This window comes from Aedes aegypti, chromosome 1 (genome assembly GCF_002204515.2).
Source record: "Aedes aegypti strain LVP_AGWG chromosome 1, AaegL5.0 Primary Assembly, whole genome shotgun sequence".
Taxonomy (NCBI): Eukaryota; Metazoa; Arthropoda; class Insecta; order Diptera; family Culicidae; genus Aedes; species Aedes aegypti.
In genome coordinates this window covers 154,976,285-155,003,553 of record NC_035107.1, presented here as the reverse complement: position 1 = coordinate 155,003,553, position 27,269 = coordinate 154,976,285, and the positions used below count along the sequence as shown (strand labels likewise).

Sequence of the window (27,269 nt, the reverse complement as noted above, 5' to 3'; positions counted from 1 at the left end):
CCAAGTTCGTTCCGGCCACAGTGATTAAGGTCTTGGGGAGCAACTTGTACATCTGATATTATATATTGGCTTTTCTCGGTGACAACAGACAAAAACAGCATATTTTGCGTTACGCGTTTCGGCTTACTTCACTTCAGCCCTCATCAGACGCCTAAAATTACATTTATTAAACAGTTACAATTTTTTTTCCACAATATGTGAAAATTGAAATGTTCGTTTTATTGTGGAAAAAAAAAAGAAAAAAAAAATGTGACTGTTTAATAAATGTAATTTCAGGCGTCTGATGAGGGCTGAAGTGAAGTAAGCCGAAACGCGTAACGCAAAATATGCTGTTTTTGTCTGTTGTCACCGAGAAAAGCCAATATATAATATCAGATAGAAGTTCACGGTGATCAATTCAACCAATGCAACTTGTACATGCTGGAAGACGTTAGGGATGGTAAACGAGGACAGTACCATGCCAAGGACATAAAACCGGACTAGTGAAGCCTTTTTATCAAGCTATATAAGCAGCAACAGCTGCCAACCACAGATTATCTACGGAGAATCAGCAAAACACGCAAAGCGGTCAAGATTCATGTGTGCAGAACGATTAGCAGACAACGCCTATTGGTAGCAGAAGGAACGCAGTGAAAAATCAACTGAACGCGCTCCGGAATCACGGAGGACCTAGACGGTGCTGCTCCGCACAAGTTTCAACTCTCTGCACCAGGATCGAAGTCATCGTTCAGCGGCATTTTCCAGCCGAAGAAGTTCGGAGCTGAGCTGAATCCAACATTGTCCGTCAGGTGTGATGAGCAACAACATTCTATTAGACTACCTCTCCACCTCGACCAGCGTTCAGCTATGAAAGCAAACACTTTGCAGACAACTGCCTTCGCCGAGAAGGAAACAACACACGCACTGCGGTCGTAGAACAAAATTCCCCAGCGGTTTAAGGAGATAATTCAGCGGTACACCAACACTTTCATCGCGCCAGAAAGTATACCGCGCGCCGTTCGCGAGTCGGGAGAAATCGCACCTTGCATTTCTGGAAACGGGAAGCAGGGATCTCTGCAGTACACCAGCTGGCTTCTGGATAGGAGGAGTGGAGAGCCGGAGATCGACGATTGAGTTCGGTTCGACGCGGATTCGAAGCTTACGGCCACTATCAGGCGCAGCGGAATCGCACCTGGACTGTACTGAGAGAGGAGGAGTACGTAGCGGAGCCTACGGCAGGCTTGGGAGATTGGAACCCCGAAAGCGACGAAGTTAGTAGGGAGGCTCCAAATACCAGAAATAGTAACAACGCAACAGAAGCAAAAGCCCACGGAAGGCACGGGAGATTGGGACCCTGAAAGCTAGTCAGCAAGTAAGGAGGAAATAGGAGAGACCCTTAAGACACAACGCGAGAGAAGTTCAGAGCTTAGGAAAGGCTCGGGGGATTGGAACCCTGAAAGTTAGAGGATGGCCCCAAATACCAGAAACAGTGTCGGTGCAAAGAAAGTCGGAGAGCACAGCCGGCGAGGGAGATTGGGACTCCAAAAAACTAGTAAGGTGGCTCCAAATGCCGGACAAGCTATGCAGACAGCGAGCAAGGAGCTGTTGATGACGAGCATACGCTTCACCAAAACACGTTCTGCGGCAGAGACTAGAGGACCAAGATCATCAACCGAAACCTCGTCGTTCTTGCACTCCAGTTGACCAGCACACCAGTATCATCTGTCGAACATGGTCTGAACCTCCATCTACGAGCCATCAAGCAACCATCAGTAGAGCCCATTGCAGTCGACCACAAGTCGTCGGACCTGAAGCGCGCACACGTCGCCGATCAACCGATCGGACACATCACAGTCGGAGGAGTAAATCCAACCGAGTGTCATTGACTGATTTCCAGGCACAGGTCTTGAACGAAGTGGTAGTCGGTTGCATGGGGGTCCCTACGAAATCTTCCTCTAAAGCAGTGATTCCCAAACTTTTTAAACTTTCGCCCCCTTGAGGCCAATATTTATCTGAAATCGCCCCCCTGATATGTGATTCAAATATTTGTCTTCGCCAAAAAATGTCTTCAATTCGCATAGAATCATATTACAATAACTATTATGTACATTTGAAAATATATTCTTGAATATCGATAACCCACCATTATAAGGAATGATTTACTGGACTGTAATTTATAAGAGCTATCAGTTTTCGTAACAACTTTGGCTCAGTATCAACTATTTAAATGTAATGTATGCATTGGCGCCAACTTCTGTTGAAGCTCTTCAAAGTTGAACCAAATGCAATGTTTTTCGAGCAAACGCGCTTATGCATGTCAATTTTGGGTGAACTGCATTGATTTTGTTTGAAATTATGCGTTTTTGGAAGGTCCGTAATATGATTCTTTCATTGTGATTTCATACTGATTTATCTGCCAATATTTCTAAGATTATTTCAATAATTTTCAGAAATTGTGCACAATAAATGCTTAACGTTTCTTTGTACGCTTTTTTATCCAATCTAAAACCCTAATATTTTAAAATCCAGTATGGTTGTCAACTAATTTTTCAATGCAATATACCAAAATAGTTTGTTCTAGATTTTTTCGGACGTTCTGAAGGTTTCAATATGACGGATCTCTGATATTTCTTCATATAAATCTTTAAATAGAGTGTTGTTCGTCTTCAAAATTGAGTGGTTTTATCGTTGGAATCTGATTTGTGTCTGCCATTTTTTTTTAATTTGGTTTTATACCATAAGAAATATAAGAATGAGTGCAACAGAAACTTAAACATGGATACTGTGAGCTTTCTAACCTCAAGCTTCCCATAGAAAAAAAAATCCCTTTATAAAATATTTTATATGATCATTTGCAAAAAAATCTAAAAATTCTCAGATGCAGGTCTTGTCCATCCAAAATATGTTGGGCTTTTTAATTGTTATCTATGACTAATCAGTTCAACCTTCTGAAAACCTCAAATATCGATAATTCTTTAAATTGCACATGATTTAAAAAAAAAAACCTGCATGCATAACACTGACATTTTGTGTTTGTGATAACTTTAAAATGACCATGATTAGAGATATAACGATCTATGGTAAAATAGTCCTGGAATTAGTTAAGTTTGGAATTGGTTATCATTCAGATGTGTGTCCTCTAAAGGTTATTAGTAATTATTATCAAATGCTCCCGTGTTAGCTTTTTCGCCCCCTTCCTGGATTTTTCGCCCCCCAAATTCTGTTTTACAAATTTTCGCCCCCTTGAGCTTGAAAATCGCCCCCCGGGGGGCGAATTCGCCCACTTTGGGAATCACTGCTCTAAAGTAACGCGACCGGGGGGCGCGGTAAAGCCTCCTATCTGGGCTCGTAGTGATTTAGGTCGAGGAAATGCGTCCTTTCTCAACTGTAACTGACAACATCCACTATTATCGTTCTCATATTAGCCAACATTAAATGTACATTTCGTTACATGTTTTGATCTCTAGTTTTATTGTAGCTCTTAAAACTAGCATAGATCGTTCTGAGTGTTTGCCACAGGAACGGCAAAGCACAGAAGATGGGACAAGAACTAGCGCAGAGACATTTGCTCATTAGTGAGCGTTCAGATCACCTTTGGCAGGGTTCGCTGCCGTTATGTTGTTTTGTTTATGTTTGAGCTTTTGGATCTGGTGAGCAACACCGCTCACGTTGTTAGTTTTGCTGCAGTTATCAACATCTTAAGGTCTGCTTAAGGGATAACCTTCAGATCTGCTCTAGTCTCTCTGCGACTTCTTGTAGAAGTGAGTCTGAGAGTTTTTTGTGAGCTGCCTGTCCGCGCTCACAAAAAACTCTGCGCCTGTGGTAAGGTTGTGTTACGTTAGATATGTTAAGCCAATATGAAAAAGTATGCCAAGTATAGTTTTAACTCAAATGAAGCCAAATAACACAGAAGTGATCAGAATCGTATGACCGTGTAACCAACTGTGGGTAGAAGATGGAAATTTGCTGCGTGGGTTACTCGCTTGAATCACCTGCAATGAGGAAAATTATCCTGCATCTGACACATCATCGGATCAACTTCCGTCAACGCTCACGATCAGCTCGTGTCGAAGGAAAGAAATCATTCTTAGTGGAGCCGTCGAGAAGCATCATCGTGCTGCGGCGTGAGAGTGCCGATGTGCAAAAGAATAGCACAGTAATTTGCTGGTGCCGGCTGGGAAACAGCCTCGTGCCGCGAACTGTAGTGACGAAGCGGAAAGTGCAAATTGTGGCTGGAAGGAATTTGGATCCCCAATCGACGGGCAAGTTGTCGAATCACAGTGGCCGTTCAGCACACCAGAGGCATTGTGGGGAGGGGAAGTTTCGACCCCACCAAGATCGACAGCTGGACAGTGCAGAAGGTGTGGTGTTGACAGCCTTACCTTTCATACACAGTGTTCATAGACATACATGTATCAGCGTGGTGGCGCGACAGTCAGCATACACGCTGCACCGCGGTAGCACAATCTGCAGTCTCTCGTGCACACTCGATCTCACCACACGTGTCCACCACAAGTGGCGACGAGGATAAAAAAAAAAGTATTTGAGAGTGGAAAGTGTTAGATGAACTGATTTGAATGTTTATGTTTGCAAATTAGTTTTATTATTTAACTGAATAATTCGATAATACTAATGATAAGTGAAACTATTAATCATCTGCGCTGGAAAAAGCAGCTCGCAAGAATAAACAAATCAATCGTGAACAAAGCGAAAATGTCCTAGCGAAAAGATAAATCCAAGAGGAATTGTAAAGAAAATTATTAATTCAGTGAGCTCAGTGAAAATTTGCTATCAAAATTTTCAAAGTTGAACGAAGCTTTGCATTAAAGCAGCATTGCAGTGGTTCTGTGTGCAGATGATGACCTTGGTTTTTTCCTCTCGCGTGGCAGAACAAAGCGTAGGTAAAAACAATTGTGTCGTGTGGCTGTGTGGGATTGACCAAGTGAAGCGCGTATGGCTTGTGTGGTTTCGTGTTCTCAAAAGCTGATTGTCGGTCACATTGAGTGGGATTGAAGTTTTATCTCGCTGAGGTAATTGATGGATGTTCTGGATATATATTATATATATATATATATATATATATATATATATATATATATATATATATATATATATATATATATATATATATATATATATATATATATATTATATATATATATATATATACAGGGTGTTTATATATATATATATATATATATACAGGGTGTTTGCTTCCATGTTTTTAATAATTTGAGGGTCGATAGGTCTCCACGAGATATGAAAAAGTGCCCATGGAACATAGGGTCGCAAATCACTGCTAAGTGAGTTATTCACGATTTTAAGATTTTCAACTTGGTCATTTTTGAAACCTCATATCTAATTACCTATGCGTCATACATTTAATCTCAGCGCATGAATCGAAAGCTTATGATCTAATCTATCTTAGTTTCTTGGACGTGAATTTTGTAGAAAATGATTCAAAGGCTCAAATTACGAAAAGTTTGCAAAAAGTGACGGAAAAATCAGCATATTTCGACGTATTTTCATGAATTTTATTAAAATTATCGTAATTAATGTTAAAAAAGTTCTTCTACAAAATATGCATTAACTTATTAGCTACCAAAGTGCCTTTGAGAGCAAAAGTGTATCTCTTGTAGAATCGTCACAATATCGTGTTGAAAGTTGTGCTTCAAACAGCAAAAAAATCAAAAAAATTGACGGCTGTTTACCCTATTTGTTCGTTCGTTCGTGTGTTGATGCCTCCGCGTGTGTATGAAGTGCTCGGAGACAACAGATGTCGGTCGTGCCGAAGCGAAGGGGAAATGAAATCGCTTCGCAACATGCGCCATTTTCTCTTCGCTGCGGCGTTTGGTTTGCAAACAGTCGCATAAATAGATTTAGTGCGGTCGCCGCACGACCATCGCAGAAGCGAAAGTGTGCTCATAAAGACTGATCCTTTTAAATTCTTCGCACTAGTAGCTGAGCTACGGTGCAAAGCAGATGGGGGGTGCGCATGCGCGTGTAGCGAGAACTTAATTTATGCATTTCTCGCCTATGACGTTGAACTTTTGATGCATTTTAAAGGGTTTTAGGTCGTCTATTAATTTCATAGAGGTGGACAAGGGAGAGTAGAAATTATGACGTGCCATTCACGCCGTTGTAAAAGTACAACACTACCAAGTAAACCTCGCCCGTGATACACAGCATTCTTAAGTTCAATAAAGTAATTTAGGTATCGCACTAATGCTCAGCGTGAACTGTTGGAGCAGCATGATAAAATATCTCACAAAATTAGTGACCGTCTATCCTACTACAGCTTGGTTTTCTGTATAAGGTTGCTTACAAATTATGTACAATAGATTAATAATCTCTCAGTGAACTATTTTTATAAAATCAAATAAGGGACTTACATGTAATATTTCATATAATTTGCAGTGACGTATCCAGAAAATTGCTCAGGGGAGACGAACGACGCAAAAAATAGATGTTTTTACAAAAGTTGGGATGGCTTAAGAAGACAGTTCAACCAAATCATTTTGTTTTTGTTTTATCCAGTTAAATAATAAAATAACTGCATAAAAAGAAGTTTTTTTTTTTTGAAATTGAGATTTTGACAGTTTAATAGGTATTTTGTGCAATCACAACAATTAAAAGTCGCAATTTGTAGATCAGTACTTTTCTTAAAAAAAAGCCTTGTTCGTTTGTAATACGAAATCAAATATTTTGAAAAAAAAAATTAATAATTCATCAAATTCCAACATTTTTACTTCATTTTTAAAACAATTTATGATAAATTGAACGAAAACGACACAATTTTATCAAGCAGGTTGATGCGGTTCTTGTACAAGAATAACAAAATACAAATAAACCTTTTGTTATGCTCTAAATCAAATATCAAATCAGATCAGTAACTATCCAAATATTTGTAGTTCAAAATTTATCTATTTTTTTCTCTTTCTGTTCTGAGCCTTATTTTTTAAGATTTGAATTAAAAACCAAGAGAAGTGTTAATTTTGAACGATAACATTTGAAATATTTGCAGTTTGCTCTAATAGATGGAAAACTAGAAATCAAATCGAATATAATTTAACAATTGAATGTAGTTAATGAACTTGAAACAGTCACAGTCACAATCAGAAATTGAAGCTCTTTCCAAACTTTAGTCAAGTTTTAATCATCAAGTTAACTGTTACTTTAGCGATGGCAAAATCATTTGAAATTTGACTCATGGAACACATTTACGACATAAATGTGTATGCTTTTACACGAATTAAATTTTTAAAACAAAATACCTGCTGGAAACCCACCAAAACCCGGAAATATGAGAATATGTCATTTTTAAAACAAAACTAGTTTCATGTTATTCAAAGCTCCCGCAGCAAATTACGGATGCTAATGGTCGTCACTATGGCAAGCCTGTAAAATTTCGTGAAGGGAAATATCCTTCATCATTTTAGTATCAGAACCTCCGAATTGTCAACCCTCCGAGAGGGCGAAAGTGTAAACACGACACGTAGCAAAATTTTTTTTTGGATGAACAATATTTTATTAATAGTATGTCTTACTATCAAGAACTTTGGTGATCACCAATGCCTCTCACTAATTTTAATTTATAATGCAAATGTTTAATTTGAAAAATAAAATTCAATTCACATTTTCAAAACTGAATAAGCCAAACATGCTGTTAAGAGCGTTTTTCGTATTTCAAGTAGTTTCACACCAAAAACTTACTCCAAAATTCACTAAGGTGGAGAGGGAGGGAGGGTTGACCCTCAAACACATCCCCTCCCACTGATCACTTGTTTCTGTTTTGTAGACAATATGATCTTAATTTTCTTTCTGGCGTTATGTCCCAACCGAGACAGGGCCCTGCTCCTCAGCTTAGTGTACTTAGCACGTACATAGTTATTAACTGAAAGGTTTTCTCAGGCAAAGTTGCTGTTTTGTATGCGTATATGGGCAAAGGCATATACATTTTAAATGTTCTAAAGTCCACGAAAACCCTTCCAGCTCTGAAATTCTTTAGAAATGGGCATGTAGCTTAAGGACAGCCATAAAAGCACTGCAATATTAAATAAATGAAAAACCGAATAAAGTATCTGCCAAATAATACAAACTCTAGTGGAATTAAATGGTATAGTACTAGATTCGGGTTTTCTTTTATTTATAGGTATTCAACTAAACAGATCGAAGATTTATTACATAATATTCTTAAATTTTCTCATGATCTCAATTAAATGCTTTTCACACAAATCAAAAGCATGATTACTGCATCCAGATGAAAATATTAATTTAGAAAATTTTCAAGAGTCTATCCTGCAATTTCCAAGTTGTTCATTAGTAAATGACCAATTAACTATGCTACGAATTTTAATATGAAAACAATTAATTCCTGGTTTCTTAAGACACCAAAAATATGGAATAGATTCAGCGGGTAAAACTTTTCTTTGGAAATCATCCAAGAATTTCTCCACAAATTCCTTCAGGAATTCTTTCAGTTAATGTTCTCAGGAATTTCCCAGGGATACCTTCAGACTGAGACCACTTGAGGAATCCTTTGTCGGCCAATACCAGGCTTGTTTTCGGGAGGGCCGCTCCGACAACGAACCAGATATTACCAGATACATCTTGCAAATAATCTTAGATGCATTCTTGGAGTATAACTAGCAGACTCACCATCCGTTTATTCACTTGTTTGGATTGGAGACGAGGTGTCAATGTCGTTTGTGAATTTAGATGGAAGCAAGGAGACGCGCTTTGGAATTCACCGTTCAACATTGCACTCCAGGTTAATATTAGGAGATCAGGCGTGCAAATAAATGACACTATCATGACACGGTCACATCTTCTTCTTCTTCTTGACATTACATCCTCACTGGGACAGAGCCTGATTCTCAGCTTAGTGTTCTTATGAGCACTTCCACAGTAGTTAACTGAGAGCTTTCTTTGCCAAAGTTGCCATTTTCGCATTCGTATATCGTGTAGCAGGTACGATGATACTTTATGCCCAGAGAAGTCAAGGAAATTTCCATTACCAAAAGATGCTGGACCGACCGGGAATCGAACCGAGACACCTTCAGCATGGCTTTACTTTGTAGCCGTGGACTCTAACAACTCGGCTAAGGAAGCCCCACGGTCACATATGGTCCTTGGTCTTGCGGACGATATCGGCCTTATTTTAATCAATCGCAGGTCAGTGAAGGAGGTTTTCGAGGCTCTGAAGAATCTGAATATCTCCAAGAGTTCGTTGAGGAATATCTGCAAAACTTCCTTCAGCAATATTTTTAGGGATTACCCCTGATACTTCTTCAAGAATTATTTTATTCTAGCAAAATTTTTTCAGGATTTCCTATGAGATACATCAAAAGATTCCTCTAGAAACTCCGCTAAAATTTCTTCGGGGATTTCGCGGATTTCTCCTAGCACTCCTTCTCTTAGGAATTGCACTAGGGATTTGTTCAGAATTTCCTCGAAAGATTTTTACAGGAATTCTTCCAAAGATTCTATCAGGAATACCTCTTTGAATGCCTCCAGAAATATTTACAAGGATTTCTCGTGAAATACTTTCAGAGCTCCCTCCAGGATTTCCTTAAATTACATGCCATCAGCATTTTCTCCAGAAATATCACCAAGAATACCTCCAAGAGTTTATCCAAGGATTCCTTTAAAAATACGTCCAAGTTTTCCTCCACGAACTACACATGAAAAAACTTTAAAAAATTTACTAAGAATAGCTTCAGGTATTCTTTAGGATTAACTTCATGGTTTCTTCCAGGAATACCTCCAGGTAGAGGAATATCTTTCAGGATTCGTCCATAAACTACTGCCTAGATTCCGCTAGCAATAGCTCCTAAGATTCCTCCTGAAATTTCACCATGGGTTCCTCCTAGATAAACTTCAGGATATTTTTATCAATTTCTCTGGGGATTTGTATAGGAGCTGTCTAGTAACCTTCAGTAACTCCTCCAGTGATTCTTTCGGAGATTCCCGCAGTAGTTCCTCCAGAAATACTTTCATTTTTTCCTCCAGAAATATCTCCAATGAATTGTTAGGAATATCGTCAGGATTTTCTCTAGCAATCAATAATATATCCACTGATTTTTTTCAAGAGTACCACTAGGGTTTTCTCTAGGAATACCTTAAAGGATTCCGTCAGTTATAACCCCATGAATCCCTACTGGAAAACGTTCAAACATTTTTTCAGAAATATCTCTAAGGATACCTCGATGAATATCTCAAAAAATTGCTCCAAGTTAACTATGAAAATTTCCTTCAGGGACTCTTTCTGGAATTCTGTTTAAACTTTTCTTCGGTGACTCCTGCAGGAATTCCTCTAAGGAGTTCCTCCAAGAATTCCTCTAGGGTTTCATCCAACAATTTCCTTAGGAATCTATCCAAGGATTCCTTCCGGAGCTTCTCCATTGGTTTCTCCAGGAATTCTTCCAGAGTTTCTCCCTGTTTTTAATAACTTCTGGGATTTTCTCTTGGAACTTCAAAGATGCCTTCATGAGTCCTTCTTAGAATAATTTCAGGATATTGTTCATGATCTTTTCAAGAATTCTTATGGAGCTCCTGGAATAGTTCAACGAAAAACTGCTAGAGGAGTTTCCGGGCATAATTGAAGATAATAATAAACCTTTGAAATTCTATTTAAGGACTGTTTGGAGGTATATTTGGAAGAACCTCTGAAAATATTCATGGAGACACTGCTGGAAGACTTTTGGAATAATTCATGAAAGGGTCACTGTAGAAATCTCCATAAAAATTCTTGAAAATATCATGAAAAATATCCTGAAATTATTCCAAGAAGGACTCCTGAAGGCACCTTTGAAGTTCCAAGAGAAAATCCAAAAAGTTATTCTTAAAAACAGGGAGAAACTCTGGAAAATTTCCTGGAGAAACCTGGAGTCCTTCTTGGAATAATTTTAATAATTCAAAGAGGTATTCTTGATAGAATCTTTGGAAGAATTCCTGTAAAAATCTTTCGAGGAAATTCTGAACAAATCCCTAGTGGAATTCCTAAGAGAAGGAGTGCTAGGAGAAATCCGCGAAATCCCCGAAGAAATTTTAGCGGAGTTCCTAGAGGAATCTTTTGATGTATCTCATAGGAAATCCTGAAAAAATTTTGCTAGAATTTACCAAAGAATTTATGGAGAAAATCCTGGAGGAATTCATAAAATAATTCTTGAAGAAGTATCAGGGGTAATCCCTAAAAATATTGCTGAAGGAAGTTTTGCAGATATTCCTCAACGAACTCTTGGAGATATTCAGATTCTTCAGAGCCTCGAAAACCTCCTTCACTGACCTGCGATTGATTAAAATAAGGCCGATATCGTCCGCAAGACCAAGGACCATATGTGACCGTGGGGCTTCCTTAGCCGAGTTGTTAGAGTCCACGGCTACAAAGTAAAGCCATGCTGAAGGTGTCTCGGTTCGATTCCCGGTCGGTCCAGCATCTTTTGGTAATGGAAATTTCCTTGACTTCTCTGAGCATAAAGTATCATCGTACCTGCTACACGATATACGAATGCGAAAATGGCAACTTTGGCAAAGAAAGCTCTCAGTTAACTACTGCTCATAAGAACACTAAGCTGAGAATCAGGCTCTGTCCCAGTGAGGATGTAATGTCAAGAAGAAGAAGAAGATGTGACCGTGTCATGATAGTGTCATTTATTTGCACGCCTGATCTCCTAATATTAACCTGGAGTGCAATGTTGAACGGTGAATTCCAAAGCGCGTCTCCTTGCTTCCATCTAAATTCACAAACGACATTGACACCTCGTCTCCAATCCAAACAAGTGAATAAACGGATGGTGAGTCTGCTAGTTATACTCCAAGAATGCATCTAAGATTATTTGCAAGATGTATCTGGTAATATCTGGTTCGTTGTCGGAGCGGCCCTCCCGAAAACAAGCCTGGTATTGGCCGACAAAGGATTCCTCAAGTGGTCTCAGTCTGAAGGTATCCCTGGGAAATTCCTGAGAACATTAACTGAAAGAATTCCTGAAGGAATTTGTGGAGAAATTCTTGGATGATTTCCAAAGAAAAGTTTTACCCGCTGAATTTATTCCATATTTTTGGTGTCTTAAGAAACCAGGAATTAATTGTTTTCATATTAAAATTCGTAGCATAGTTAATTGGTCATTTACTAATGAACAACTTGGAAATTGCAGGATAGACTCTTGAAAATTTTCTAAATTAATATTTTCATCTGGATGCAGTAATCATGCTTTTGATTTGTGTGAAAAGCATTTAATTGAGATCATGAAAATTTAAGAATATTATGTAATAAATCTTCGATCTCTTTAGTTGAATACCTATAAATAAAAGAAAACCCGAATCTAGTACTATACCACTTAATTCCACTAGAGTTTGTATTATTTGGCAGATACTTTATTCGGTTTTTCATTTATTTAATATTGCAGTGCTTTTATGGCTGTCCTTAAGCTACATGCCCATTTCCAAAGAATTTCAGAGCTGGAAGGATTTTCGTGGACTTTAGAACATTTAAAATGTATATGCCTTTGCCCATATACGCATACAAAACAGCAACTTTGCCTGAGAAAACCTTTCAGTTAATAACTATGTACGTGCTAAGTACACTAAGCTGAGGAGCAGGGCCCTGTCTCAGTTGGGACATAACGCCAGAAAGAAAATTAAGATCATATTGTCTACAAAACAGAAACAAGTGATCAGTGGGAGGGGATGTGTTTGAGGGTCAACCCTCCCTCCCTCTCCACCTTAGTGGATTTTGGAGTAAGTTTTTGGTGTGAAACTACTTGAAATACGAAAAACGCTTTTAACAGCATGTTTGGCTTATTCAGTTTTGAAAATGTGAATTGAATTTTATTTTTCAAATTAAACATTTGCATTATAAATTAAAATTAGTGAGAGGCATTGGTGATCACCAAAGTTCTTGATAGTAAGACATACTATTAATAAAATATTGTGCATCCAAAAAAAAAATTTTCCTACGTGTCGTGTTTACACTTTCGCCCTCTCGGAGGGTTGACAATTCGGAGGTTCTGATCAGGTCCGTCACACTCGGGCTCAGATTGGGTACCACTTCTAGTACTGCATTTGGTCCCTCGGTAGTGCAAAAGGTACCCAAGTTTGACAGATCGCAGTACACTTTTCACGGCATTCTAGATTACCTTATAAGCCATAAAATTTTGGGCAACTGCAAGGGACATGGAGGTCTTTAATTTGTCTTTGTTCTGATACTAAAATGATGAAGGATATTTCCCTTCACGAAATTTTACAGGCTTGCCATAGTGACGACCATTAGCATCCGTAATTTGCTGCGGGAGCTTTGAATAACATGAAACTAGTTTTGTTTTAAAAATTTAATTCGTGTAAAAGCATATAGATTTATGTCGTAAATGTGTTCCATGAGTCAAATTTCAAATGATTTTGCCATCGCTAAAGTAACAGTTAACTTGATGATTAAAACTTGACTAAAGTTTGGAAAGAGCTTCAATTTCTGATTGTGACTGTGACTGTTTCAAGTTCATTAAATACATTCAATTGTTAAATTATATTCGATTTGATTTCTAGTTTTCCATCTATTAGAGCAAACTGCAAATATTTCAAATGTTATCGTTCAAAATTAACACTTCTCTTGGTATTTAATTCAAATCTTAAAAAATAAGGCTCAGTAACTCAACAGAAAGAGAAAAAAATAGATAAATTTTGAACTACAAATATTTGGATAGTTACTGATCTGATTTGATATTTGATTTAGAGCATAACAAAAGGTTTATTTGTATTTTATTATTCTTGTACAAGAACCGCATCAACCTGCTTGATAAAATTGTGTCGTTTTCGTTCAATTTATCATAAATTGTTTTAAAAATGAAGTAAAAATGTTGGAATTTGATGAATTATTAATTTTTTTTTCAAAATATTTGATTTCGTATTACAAACATTGCAAGGCTTTTTTTTAAGAAAAGTACTGATCTACAAATTGCGACTTTTAATTGTTGTGATTGCACAAAATACCTATTAAACTGTCAAAATCTCAATTTCAAAAAAAAAATCTTCATTTTATGCAGTTATTTTATTATTTAACTGGATAAAACAAAAACAAAATGATTTGGTTGAACTGTCTTAAGCCATCCCAACTTTTGTAAAAACATCTATTTTTTGCGTCGTTCGTCTCCCCTGAGCAATTTTCTGGATACGTCACTGCAAATTATATGAAATATTACATGTAGGTCCAATATTTGATTTTATAAAAATAGTTCACTGAGAAATTATTGATCTATTGTACATAATTTGTAAGCAACCTTATACAAAAGAAAACAAGCTGTAGTAGGATAGACGGTCACTAATTTTGTGAGATATTTCATCCTGCTGCTCCAACAGTTCACGCTGAGCATTAGTGCGATACCTAAATTACTTTATTGAACCTAAGAATTCACCTCGCTCGTGCTGTGTATCACGGGCGAGATTTACTTGGTAGTCTTGTACTTTTACAACGGCGTGCATGGCACGTCATAATTTCTACTCTCCCTTGTCCACCTCTATGAAATTAAGGCGATCGTCTAATGGGTTTGAGCGATTTGAAATTTGTATGGGAGCGAAGGCGTTATGCTGACTTTAGACCATTGGGCTGCTTAAACCTGACCGAATTGGGTCATATAAAACCTTTCACGCTACGAGGGATCATGTTTCCTTCAAATCGTGGAAAAAACTTTTCCAGAATTTTCCCTCGTTTTTCCAGCTTACTTCGGCGAAACAAGCAAAGTCGGGAATTTTTTTCCACCAATTAGGTATTTACGTTATTTTCAAGAAATTTAAAGCGGTGACATATACTTTTTTCTACTCAGAAAGGTTTAAATGATCTCAAACATTGTCACTGAGGTATTTTCCGGAAAATCAATTCTCGATTTTCCCGGAAAATTTGATACTTTAGTACCTACGAGGGATCATGTTTCCTTCAAATCGTGGAAAAAACTTTTCCAGAATTTTCCCTCGTTTTTCCAGCTTACTTCGGCGAAACAAGCAAAGTCGGGAAATTTTTTCCACCAATTAGGTATTTACGTTATTTTCAAGAAATTTAAAGCGGTGACATATACTTTTTTCTACTCAGAAAGGTTTAAATGATCTCAAACATTGTCACTGAGGTATTTTCCGGAAAATCAATTCTCGATTTTCCCGGAAAATTTGATACTTTAGTACCGTGGAAATGTGCCTAAATATGGAACGACTGGGCTGGATATAAATTTACAAAATATTTTCAATTACTATATAAAGGGTAACTAACTGGATTCAGGTGATAAATTGAAAATATGAACGTTTTTCCCAAGGGTTTTCCCCAATTTTCCACAAACTGGTTCAAAAAATTGAACGCGTAACGCGTGCGTATACGGATCAGTGTATTGAAATGAATGATTTTTTCACCCTCTCATTCAAAGCTTATAAACCAAAATTATACCCATATTTTTGTATATCCTGCACCCTCATATTCCCCTGCAGGTCATAGGCATAGTCGGGGGCTCTAATTTGAGCATTTTTACACAAAATTTTTGAAAAATTTGGCGTGACCCAACTTAGCAGCGACATATTTTTCCAGCCAGCTGCCGTGCGGATAGAGAAACGTCATTTGAGAAGTAACGCTGCCACACACGCCTGAAATAGGCAGGGCCGAATCATGTAGAATGCAGGATGCTATCGTCAGATTGTCACCAAACCAGATGGCGCACAACCAAATCGCGACGCGGCTCGACTCGTAGCAATATAGAATCATGTTTGAAACATTACGCATCTATCAGATAATCTTTGAATACGCAGCGCGCTGTTATTAGTAGATTAGTCGCGGTAAAAGGGACTGAAAACAATATATTTTCATATGAAATGCCTGTCTTGTTTATGTAACGTTGAATAGTCCAATTTACGAGTCGTTTCGAATCTGATGATCGCTCATTTTATGAATGAAAATTTTATAAGAAGCAGTCGCGTATCGCGTGAAAGTAACAGCAATATCAGCAACGTTGAAGTTTTGTCAAATAAATCATTGTTTTAGATGCTTGATATAAACTTTGTTCAATACAATAATGTTTTGTTTGCTTGCATGATGTTGAGTAAACATAAACATCACTGTTATTCCAAAAGCAATATTCAGCTATGTGTCGACAAATATCAGAGAACCACGTTTAATTCGAATATGGTCTGCGAAAACAGGTACAAATTATTCCCTATATCTTTCATCAAATGTTTTTTTTGACAAAAAAATGTTATAAAAATTCGTATTCCTAAATCTTGAATATTTATAAGAAAGATTTAAGGGATTAATTACATACAAGAAAGATATTTGTGAATGATCTTAGAAACAAGTACAACATGTTCCGAAATTCGTTCGCTAGATTTATTTTTTGACCAAGAAAAATTATTTAAAAAAATTCGGGTCGAATAAGGAGGTCATGGGCTTAGAGACGTTCAGATACTTTCGATATATCGGAATATCGATATTTGATATTTTGGTATCGATATTTCCTTCCGATATATCGTAAACTAATATTTGGATAACAATTGAAGGGTTTTCTCGTAGTACAACTAATTTTTAAATATTTGAAAGCGGTTCACATACCAATTGTTATATGATTTATCAAGAAAAGAAGATATTCCTGTCCATATCAAACAAAATGCCGGTTATATGAGGGTTCTAAGAATTGTTTGCGAATCGTAGGAAATTTAACGTTAGGTAACTAAGCGATACATACAAGAATTTTGCGCTCTTCAAATATATCAAATGATATTACGATATATCGATATTTTGATTCAATATTTAGAATTACATAATTGCAAAATTCATATTTTCGAACCCTCAATATTTTAAAGCAAAAATTCTTCCCAGGGCTTATGAGATTGCATCAATTTGGGGTATAGCGCAGTATTATCTTACTGAATTTTTGTTTTGCAGATGTCTCAATGGCCTGTCCACTTAGAAAGATGGCGTCTTCAGCAAAGTTGTTCAGTAGTACAAGGGCTAACATCATTTGAGCCAAGAGATTCAATATTTTCTCACCAGGTGGCATTAGTGGGCATTGAATTATTGTTTTACGGATAGCTCAGTGGCCTGACCACTAAGAAAGATGGTTTCTTCGGCAAAGTTGTTCAGTAGTACAAGGGCTAACATTATTTGAGCCAATAGATTCGATATTTTCTCACCAGGTGGCGCTAGTGAGCACTGAATTTTTGTTTTGCAGATGTCTCAATGGCCTGTCCACTTAGAAAGATGGCGTCTTCGGCAAAGTTGTTTAGTAGTACAAGGGATAACATCATTTGAGCCAAGAGATTCAATATTTTCTCACCAAGTGGCATAAGTGGGCATTGAATTTTTGTTTCGCAGATGGCTCAGTGGCCTGACCACTTAGGAAGATGGCGTCTTCGGCAAAGTTGTTCAGTAGCACAAAGGCAATCATTATTTGAGTCAAGAGATTCGATATTTTCTCGCTAGGTGTAGCTAGGCCTGATCACTTAGAAAGATGGAGTCTTTGGCAAAGTTGTTCAGTAGCAGTAGTACAAGGGCTAACATTATTTGAGCCAATAGATTCGATATTTTCTCACCAGGTGGCGCTAGTGAGCACTGAATTTTTGTTTTGCAGATGTCTCAATGGCCTGTCCACTTAGAAAGATGGCGTATTCGGCAAAGTTGTTCAGTAGTACAAGGGATAACATCATTTGAGCCAAGAGATTCAATATTTTCTCACCAAGTGGCATAAGTGGGCATTGAATTTTTGTTTTGCAGATGGCTCAGTGGCCTGACCACTTAGGAAGATGGCGTCTTCGGCAAAGTTGTTCAGTAGCACAAAGGCAATCATTATTTGAGTCAAGAGATTCGATATTTTCTCGCTAGGTGTAGCTAGGCCTGATCACTTAGAAAGATGGAGTCTTTGGCAAAGTTGTTCAGTAGCAGATACATTGTTTGAGTCAAGAGATTCGATATTTTCTCACCAGGTGGCGCTAGTGAACATTGAATTTTTGTTTTGCGGATAGCCCAGTAGCCTGACCTCTTAGAAAGATTGCGTCTTCGGCAAAGTTGTTCAGTAGCACAAGAGCTATAATTATTTGAGCCAAGAGATTCAATATTTTCTCACCAGGTGGTGCTAGTGAACATTGAATTTTTGTTTTGCGGATAGCCCAGTAGCCTGACCTGTTAGAAAGTTGTTCAGTAGTATACGAGCCAACATTATTTGAGTCAAAAGATTCGATATTTTCTCACCAGGTGGCGCTAGTGAGCACTGAATTTTTATTTTGCAGATGGCTCAATGGTCTGACCACTTAGAAAGATGGCGTCTTTGGCAAAGGTTTCCAGTAGTATAAGGGCTATCATTATTTGAGTCAAGAGATTCGATATTTTCTCACCAGGTGGCACTAGTGGGCAATGAATTTTTGTTTTGCGGATAGCCCAGTAGCCTGACCTCTTAGAAAGATGGCGTCTTCGGCAAAGTTGTTCAGTAGTACAAGTTCTAACATTATTTGAGTCAAGAGATTCGATATTTTCTCACCAGGTGGCGCTAGTGAGCACTGAATTTTTGTTTTGCAGATGGCTCAATGACCTGACCACTTAGAAAGATGGCGTCGTCGGCAAAGTTGTTCAGTAGCACAAGAGCTATCATTATTTGAGCCAAGAGATTCAATATTTTCTCACCTGGTGGCGCTAGTGGGCATTGAATTTTTGTTATGCGAATAGCTCAGTGGCCTGACCACTTAGAAAGATGGCGTCTTCGGCAAAGTTGTTCAGTAGCACAAGGGCTATCATTATTTGAGTCAAGAGATTCGATATTTTCTCACCAGGTGGCGCTAGTGAGCATTGAGTTTTTGTATTGCGATTAGCTCAGTGGCCTGACCACTTAGGAAGATGGCGTCTTCGGCAAAGTTGTTCAGTAGCACAAAGGCTATCATTATTTGAGTCAAGAGATTCGATATTTTCTTGCTAGGTGTAGCTAGGCCTGATCACTTAGAAAGATGGCGTCTTTGGCAAAGTTGTTCAGTAGCAGAAGGGCTTACATTGTTTGAGTCAAGAGATTCAATATTTTCTCACCAGGTGGCGCTAGTGAACATTGAATTTTTGTTTTGCGGATAGCCCAGTAGCCTGACCTCTTAGAAAGATTGCGTCTTCGGCAAAGTTGTTCAGTAGCACAAGAGCTATAATTATTTGAGCCAAGAGATTCAATATTTTCTCACCAGGTGGTGCTAGTGAACATTGAATTTTTGTTTTGCGGATAGCTCACAAGGTGGCACTAGTGGGCAATGAATTTTCGTTTTGCGGATAGCCCAGTAGCCTGACCTCTTAGAAAGATGGCGTCTTCGGCAAAGTTGTTCAGTAGTACAAGAGCTATCATTATTTGAGCCAAGAGATTCAATATTTTCTCACCTGGTGGCGCTAGTGGGCATTGAATTTTTGTTATGCGAATAGCTCAGTGGCCTGACCACTTAGAAAGATGGCGTCTTCGGCAAAGTTGTTCAGTAGCACAAGGGCTATCATTATTTGAGTCAAGAGATTCGATATCTTCTCACCAGGTGCCACTAGTGAGCATTGAGTTTTTGTATTGCGATTAGCTCAGTGGCCTGACCACTTAGAAAGATGGCGTCTTCGGCAAAGTTGTTCAGTAGCACAAGGGCTATCATTATTTGAGTCAAGAGATTCGATATTTTCTCACCTGGTGGCGCTAGTGGGCATTGAATTTTTGTTATGCGATTAGCTCAGTGGCCTGACCACTTAGAAAGATGGCGTCTTCGGCAAAGTTGTTCAGTAGCACAAGGGCTATCATTATTTGAGTCAAGAGATTCGATATCTTCTCACCAGGTGCCACTAGTGAGCATTGAGTTTTTGTATTGCGATTATCTCAGTGGCCTGACCACTTAGGAAGATGGCGTCTTCGGCAAAGTTGTTCAGTAGTACAAGGGCTAACATTATTTGAGCTAAGAGATTCGATATTTTCTCACCTGGTGGCGCTAGTGGGCATTGAATTTTTGTTATGCGAATAGCTCAGTGGCCTGACCACTCAGAAAGATGGCGTCTTCGGCAAAGTTGTTCAGTAGCACAAGGGCTATCATTATTTGAGTCAAGAGATTCGATATCTTCTCACCAGGTGCCACTAGTGAGCATTGAGTTTTTGTATTGCGATTAGCTCAGTGGCCTGACCACTTAGGAAGATGGCGTCTTCGGCAAAGTTGTTCAGTAGTACAAGGGCTAACATTATTTGAGCTAAGAGATTCGATATTTTCTCACCAGGTGGCGCTAGTGAGCATTGAATTTTTGTTCTGCGGTTAGCCCAATAGTCTGACCTTTTAGATAGATGGCACCTTCAACAAAGATGTTCAGTAGCACAAAGGCTATCATTATTTGAGCCAAAAGTTACGAAATTATGCCAAGAGATTTGAGGTTTTGTCACCACGTGGTGCTAGTGAGCATGAAACTTTTTTTTGCGGATATCTCAGCAGTCAGGCTTCTTCGGCAAAGTTGTTTAGCAGTACAAGGGCTAACAAGTTTTGAGTCAAGAGATTCGTTTTTTTTTCACCAGGTGGCGCTACCCAGTGAACCACGTATCGTATAAGAATGTGCGCTCAAAATCACATGTTCTTACGGCAAAAATCAGAATAGCACAATATTCCAAATTAAAATGAATAATTATTAGCACAAATTGTATATCATTCTCCTCTACGTCCTGTATTCGAGACAAGAAGAAAACTTTTTTTAATTTTTATCCAAATTTTGTAGCATCTTATTTCTGGTCGCAGAAAATATAAAAAAATCGTGCGAAGTTGGTATTTGGCCTCTACTTTGGTATGTGGGGACGGACCTGGTGTAGTGGTTAGAACACTCGCCTCTCACGCCGAGGACCCGAATCCCATCCCCGACATAGTCACTTATGACGTAAAAAGTTATAGTGACGACTTCCTTCGGAAGGGAAGTAAAGCCGTTGGTCCCGAGATGAACTAGCCCAGGGCTAAAAATCTCGTTAATAAAGTCAAACCAACCTTTGGTATGTATATAGCCTCTTCATGCATGTTATACGAGTGGATTGATTCTCATAGAATGATGTATTGCAAAAATTATATCAACCAAAATGTTGGCTGGGTAGCGAGCAGTGAATTTTTGTTTTGCGGATAACACAGTAGCCTGCCCACTTATAAATATGGCGTATTTGGCAAAGTTGTTCAGTAGTACAAGGGCTAACATTATTTTAGCCAAAATTTTCAAGATTTTGCCACCAGGCGGCACTAGTGAGCATGTCATTTATATATTGGTACATATATTGAGATGTTTGGTAGTCTCATCCGAATGGTTATTAAATTAATTAACTCATCACGCGTTGCAAAGAAGAATAAAGTATGGGTGAAATTATGAGAAAAAATCACGTTCTCTGCTGGGATTTGAACAGAGAGTCCTGGGTTTTTAGACAAGCGCTCTACCACCTAAGCTACCGAGCCACTTTGTGACCCAATAACTTAAAAGGTTACATGTTTCGAATTCAAATCCCCACAGATCACGCACACCTTTTTCATAACCCATATTCATCCATCTCGCGCGCAGAGCGAGAGCAATTTATTTGGTGTTGAAACTGTTTGCCTATCATACCTACATCGCTTTCACAACAACTGTACGTGTTGTTCGCATTCAAGTGACGACATGACTACACTCAAAGAAGTCGTCAGATTTCAATCATTATCAAAAATATATAGCTTTTTTCCATATTGCTTTACACTCAACATTCATATTAATATCATAAAGAGCGCTCAATATTTGTATCAGATAACTTATATCTGATTCATATATGGAAATGAGAATCAATTTAAATCGCATTCATATACCAATTCAGATACTTTTTTATTTTATGCGCATATTGAACGTATTGGATTCTCTTACAATATCCATATCATAGTAATATAATATAATAGTATTCACAATATTTATTTTTATGGAATAATTCTACAGTTAAACCTCCATGAGTCGATGTTCCATGACTCGATATCGACTCATGGAACCATACTAAAAATAATATTTCATGGTTACTATGATGGTCCCCTCAAACAGCTTTCCAAGGGATTTGTTTCCACTACTCGATATTTCCATGAGTCGATGGTCCCTTCAGATATCGACTCATGGAGGTTTCACTGTAATACAATAGACACACAGTTATAATATTGCTCGAATCTGTTTTAATTGCCATATTTTATCTGGGTACATTTATGCACATTATCAACTGTCGCTTCGGCCATGAAGTGTATGTCCTCTGGGCGTTTAGCATTTACTACGACGAATAGATCACTTCTTTGTAAAGTGTTCTGCTACAATCTAAAATGAGAACAGTAAGTTTACATCACTATTATGTTTTGAAATGAACGAGAAATTACCTCACATTCCGGATATCATTGACTTGATTATCATCGATATTTTTTTCATATTAGACAATCATATAGCGTCTATCTGATTTTGTAATGCCTGATGAAAACACACAGTCAGATGAAAATTGATAACTGATGCATACAATGTTCGTTTGAATTTTATTTACGATGCATTAGGAAATCGTATAGTTATCATTGGATGTTTATAAAGTTAATCATATTTCAATCGTGGAACGTCTATGTGATTTTTCAGATAAATTAAATCGGATCAATTGGTTCAGTCTGCTACAGAGTTGCAGTACACTCTAATATATATTGACGCAAACAGTCGACGACTCGATATTCTATATATGGATATACTCAAAAAAATGATGGATTTTTCAATCCCCTAAAATGTTTATACATTGCTTTTCATATGTCGATATCTTCACTAGTCGATATCACGTGAGAGGTATTTTTTTCTATAACTCGATATTTATTCTAAAATTCTTCGTATTCGGGGAAACTTGGACCAATTCTTATTTGAGATGTTCGGTAATCCGGGGACTTTAATTCAAAACTTGCAATTATCTAAGTTATGTCACCAAGTCACCAGTGGCTAGGTAGCTTAGTTGGTAAAGCACTCGTCTAGCATACAAGAGTCCTGGGTTCGAATTCCAGACGTGGACGTGATTTTTCTCATGATTTCACCTATAATTTATTCATCTTTACCACGCGTAATGAGCTAAGTACAGTGGCAGAATCTCGAATCTCTTGGCTCAAATAATATTAGCCCTTGTGCCATTTAACAACCTTGCCGAAAACGCCATTTTTCGAGGCGGTCGAGCTACTGAGTTATCTGCAAAACAAAAATTTCACGCTAACTAACACCAAAATCTCGAATCTTTTGGCTCAAATAATGTTAGCCCTGGTGCTACCAAATAACTTTGACGACGACGCCATTTTTCTAAGTGGTCAGGCCACTGAGCTATCCGCAAAACAAAAATTCAATGCCCACTAGTGCCACCTGGTGAGAAAATATTGAATCTCATGGCTCAAATAATGTTAGCTCTCATACTACTGAACAACTTTGCCGAAGACGCCATCTTTCTAAGAGGTCAGGCTACTGGGCTATCCGCAAAACAAAAATTCAATGTTCACTAACGCCACCTGGTGAGAAAATATCGAATCTCTTGACTCAAATTATGTTATCCCTTGTACCACTGAACAACTTTGCCGAAGACGCCATCTTCCTAAGTGGTCAGGCCATTGAGCTATTCGCAAAACAATTATTCAGTGCCGACTAGTGCCACCTGGTGAGAAAATATCAAATCTCTTGACTCAAATAATGATAGTTCTTGTACTACTGAACAATTTTGTTGAAGACCCCATTTTTCTAAGTGGTCAGGCCACTGAGCTATTCGCAAAACAAAAATTCAATGCCCACTAGTGCCACCTGGTGAGAAAATATCGAATCTCTTGACTCAAATAATGATAGCTCTTGTTCTACTGAACAACTTTGTTGAAGACGCCATCTTTCTAAGTGGTCAGGCCACTGAGCTATTCGCAAAACAAAAATTCAATGCCCACTAGTGCCACCTGGTGAGAAAATATTGAATCTCTTGGCTCAAATAATGATAGCCCTTGTGCTACTGAACAACTTTGTTGAAGACGCCATCTTTCTATGTGGTCAGTCTACTGGGCTATTCATAAAACAAAAATTCAATGCCCACTAGCGCCACCTGGTTAGAATATATCAAATCTCTTAGCTCAAATAATGTTAGACTTGTACTACTGAACATCTTTGTTGAAGACCCCATTTTTCTAAGTGGTCAGGCCACTGAGCTATCCGCAAAACAAAAATTCAATGCCCACTAGTGCCACCTGGTGAGAAAATATTGAATCTCTTGGCTCAAATAATGATAGCACTTGTGCTACTGAACAACTTTGTTGAAGACGCTATCTTTCTAAGTGATCAGGCATCTGGGTTATCCGCAAAACAAAAATTCAATGCTCACTAGCGCCATCTGGTGAGAAAATGTCGAATCTCTTGACTAAAATAATGATAGCCCTTGTGCTGCTGAACAAGTTTGTTGAAGACTCCATTTTCCTAAGTGGTTAGGCCACTGAGCTAATCGCAAAACAACAATTCAATACACACTAGTGCCACTTGGTGAGAAAATATCGAATCTCTTGACTCAAATAATGATAGCCCTTGTGCTACTGAACAACTTTGTTGAAGACGCCATCTTTCTAAGTGGTCAGGCCACTGAGCTGTTCGCAAAACAAAAATTCAATGCTCACTAGCACCACCTGGTGAGAAAATATCACATCTCTCAGCTCAAATAATGTTAGACCTTGAACTACTGTACATCTTTGTCGAAGACGCCATCTTTCAAAGTGATCAGGCAACTGGGTTATCCGCAAAACAAAAATTCAATGCTCACTAGTGCCATCTGGTGAGAATATATCAAATCTCTTAGCTCAAATAATGTTAGACCTTGTATTACTAAACATCTTTGTTGAAGACGCCATCTTTCTAAGTGGTCAGGCAACTGGGTTATCCGCAAAACAAAAATTCAGTGCTCACTAGCGCCACCTGGTGAGAAAATGTCGAATCTCTTGACAAAAATAATGATCGCCCTTGTGCTACTGAACAACTTTGTTGAAGACGCCATTTTCCTAAGTGGTCAGGCCGCTGAGCTATTCGCAAAACAAAAATTCAATGCCCACTAGTGCCACCTGGTGAGAAAATATCGAATCTCTTGACTCAAATAATGATCGCCCTTGTGCTACTGAACAACTTTGTTGAAGACGCCATCTTTCTAAGTGGTCAGGCCGATGAGCTATTCGCAAAACAAAAATTTAATGCCCTCTAGTGCCACCTGGTGAGAAAATATTGAATCTCTTGGCTCAAATAATGTTAGACTTGTACTACTGAACAACTTAGCCGAAGACGCCACCTTTCTAAGTGGTCAGGCTACTGAACTTTCCGCAAGACAAAAGTTTCATGCTCACTAGCGCCACCAGGTGAGCAAATCTTGAAGCTTTTGGCTCGAATGTTGTTAGCACTGAACAACTTTATCAAAGACGCTATCTTATACTTATGACACACTTGTGGTATACGTACCATGGTACAATTATCTTGAAATGAATTCCATACTGGTAATTGTCTTCATTCAAGATAGCCTTGGAATAATTTTCTTGACAACTTGTACCATGGTATAGGTATCAGATGTCTGTCCAATCAGATGTCTGTATTATTTAGTGGTCAGGCTACTGGGCTATCCCGTAAAACAAAAATTAAATGCTCACTAGCGCCGCCTGGTGGCGTAATTCCGTATCAGAATGACCACCACGTGTCAGCCAGAACAACTGAACAACTCTTCCGAAGATACCAACCTTCCAAAACATCAGTATCTAGAGATATCATAGGTAACAAAGATTGCATTCTTACTCCTCAAGGTTCATATAGGACAAGTCAGAAAAAGCGCCCCTACTGGACAAGTTAGTTCTCAAATAAAAGGATGATCCTCAATTCTACATGTAAATCGTACTGAGTGCTGAAACTCCGCGGGAGATAATACTGTGCTGCACCCCAAATTGATGGAATCTCATAAGCCCTGGGAAGAATTTTCGCTTTAAAATATTAAGGGTTTGAAAATATGAATTTTGCATATTATTCTAAAATAATATTCGATTTTCAAATATCGAAACAGGCTAAGATGTCTAAGATCGAATATCGGAATAATATATTTCTATTTTCTTATCTCACGACCTCCTAAGCCACTTTGGTGAAGTATGTATGCTTCTCCTAAAATTTGAATGATGTCAGATTTTTTTCAAATATTTTTCCTGGTCACAAAACATATCTAGCGAACGAATTTTGGGATAATGTGTACTAACTTCTCAGATCATTCTTTTTAAATATTTAAGAATCTTTTTTATAAAATATTTTAGGTTTAGAAATCCGAATTTTTATAACATTTTCTTGTCAAAAAAAAAAAACATCTGACGAAATAATTGAATGAAATAACGAAATAGTGAATTGAAATAATGGACAAAACGATAAATAAACGTGGTTCTCTGGTATTTGTCGACACATAGCTGCATATTCTTCTTGGAATAACTGTGATTTTTTATGTTTACTCTACATCATACAAGCAAAGAAAACATCATTGTATTGAACAAAGTTTATATCAAGCATCTAAATCAATGATTGATAATCCATTTGGTAAAACTTCAACATTACTGATATTGCTGTTACTTTCACGCGATACGCGACTGCTTCTTATAAAATTTTCATTCATAAAATGAGCGATCATCAGATCCGAAAAGACTCGTAAGACAGGCATTTCATATGAAAATATATTGTTTTCAGTCCCTTGTACCGCGACTAATCTACTAATAACAGCGCGCTGCGTATTCAAAGATTATCTGATAGATGCGTAATGTTTCAAACATGATTCTATATTGCTACGAGTCGAGCCGCGTCGCGATTTGGTTGTGCGCCATCTGGTTTGGTGACAATCTGACGATAGCATCCTGCATTCTACATGATTCGGCCCTGCCTATTTCAGGCGTGTGTGGCAGCGTTACTTCTCAAATGACGTTTCTCTATCCGCACGGCAGCTGGCTGGAAAAATATGTCGCTGCTAAGTGGGGTCACGCCAAATTTTTCAAAAATTTGGTGTAAAAATGCTCAAATTAGAGCCCCCGACTATGCCTATGACCTGCAGGGGAATATGAGAGTGCAGGATATACAAAAATATGGGTATAATTTTGGTTTATAAGCTTTGAATGAGAGGATGAAAAAATCATTCATTTCAATACACTGATCCGTATACGCACGCGTTACGCGTTCAATTTTTTGAACCAGTTTGTGGAAAATTGGAGAAAACCCTTGGGAAAAACGTTCATATTTTCAATTTATCACCTGAATCCAGTTAGTTATTCTTTATATAGTAATTGAA

The 27,269-nt window shown here is 38.1% G+C and overlaps 1 protein-coding gene and 1 long non-coding RNA gene across 2 annotated transcripts in view; both read right to left on the bottom strand.

Moving 5' to 3' along the window:
• LOC5577888 (tetraspanin-2) overlaps window positions 1-27,269 on the bottom strand; it is a 111,470-nt gene that overhangs the window by 14,346 nt on the left and 69,855 nt on the right. The gene's annotated exons all lie outside the window — the stretch shown is intronic.
• On the bottom strand, window positions 14,495-15,471 carry LOC110678588. The gene is made up of 2 exons (XR_002501765.1): window positions 14,882-15,471; window positions 14,495-14,618 (listed from the first exon to the last, which is right to left on the bottom strand). It is a non-coding gene; the product is annotated as an uncharacterized LOC110678588 (long non-coding RNA).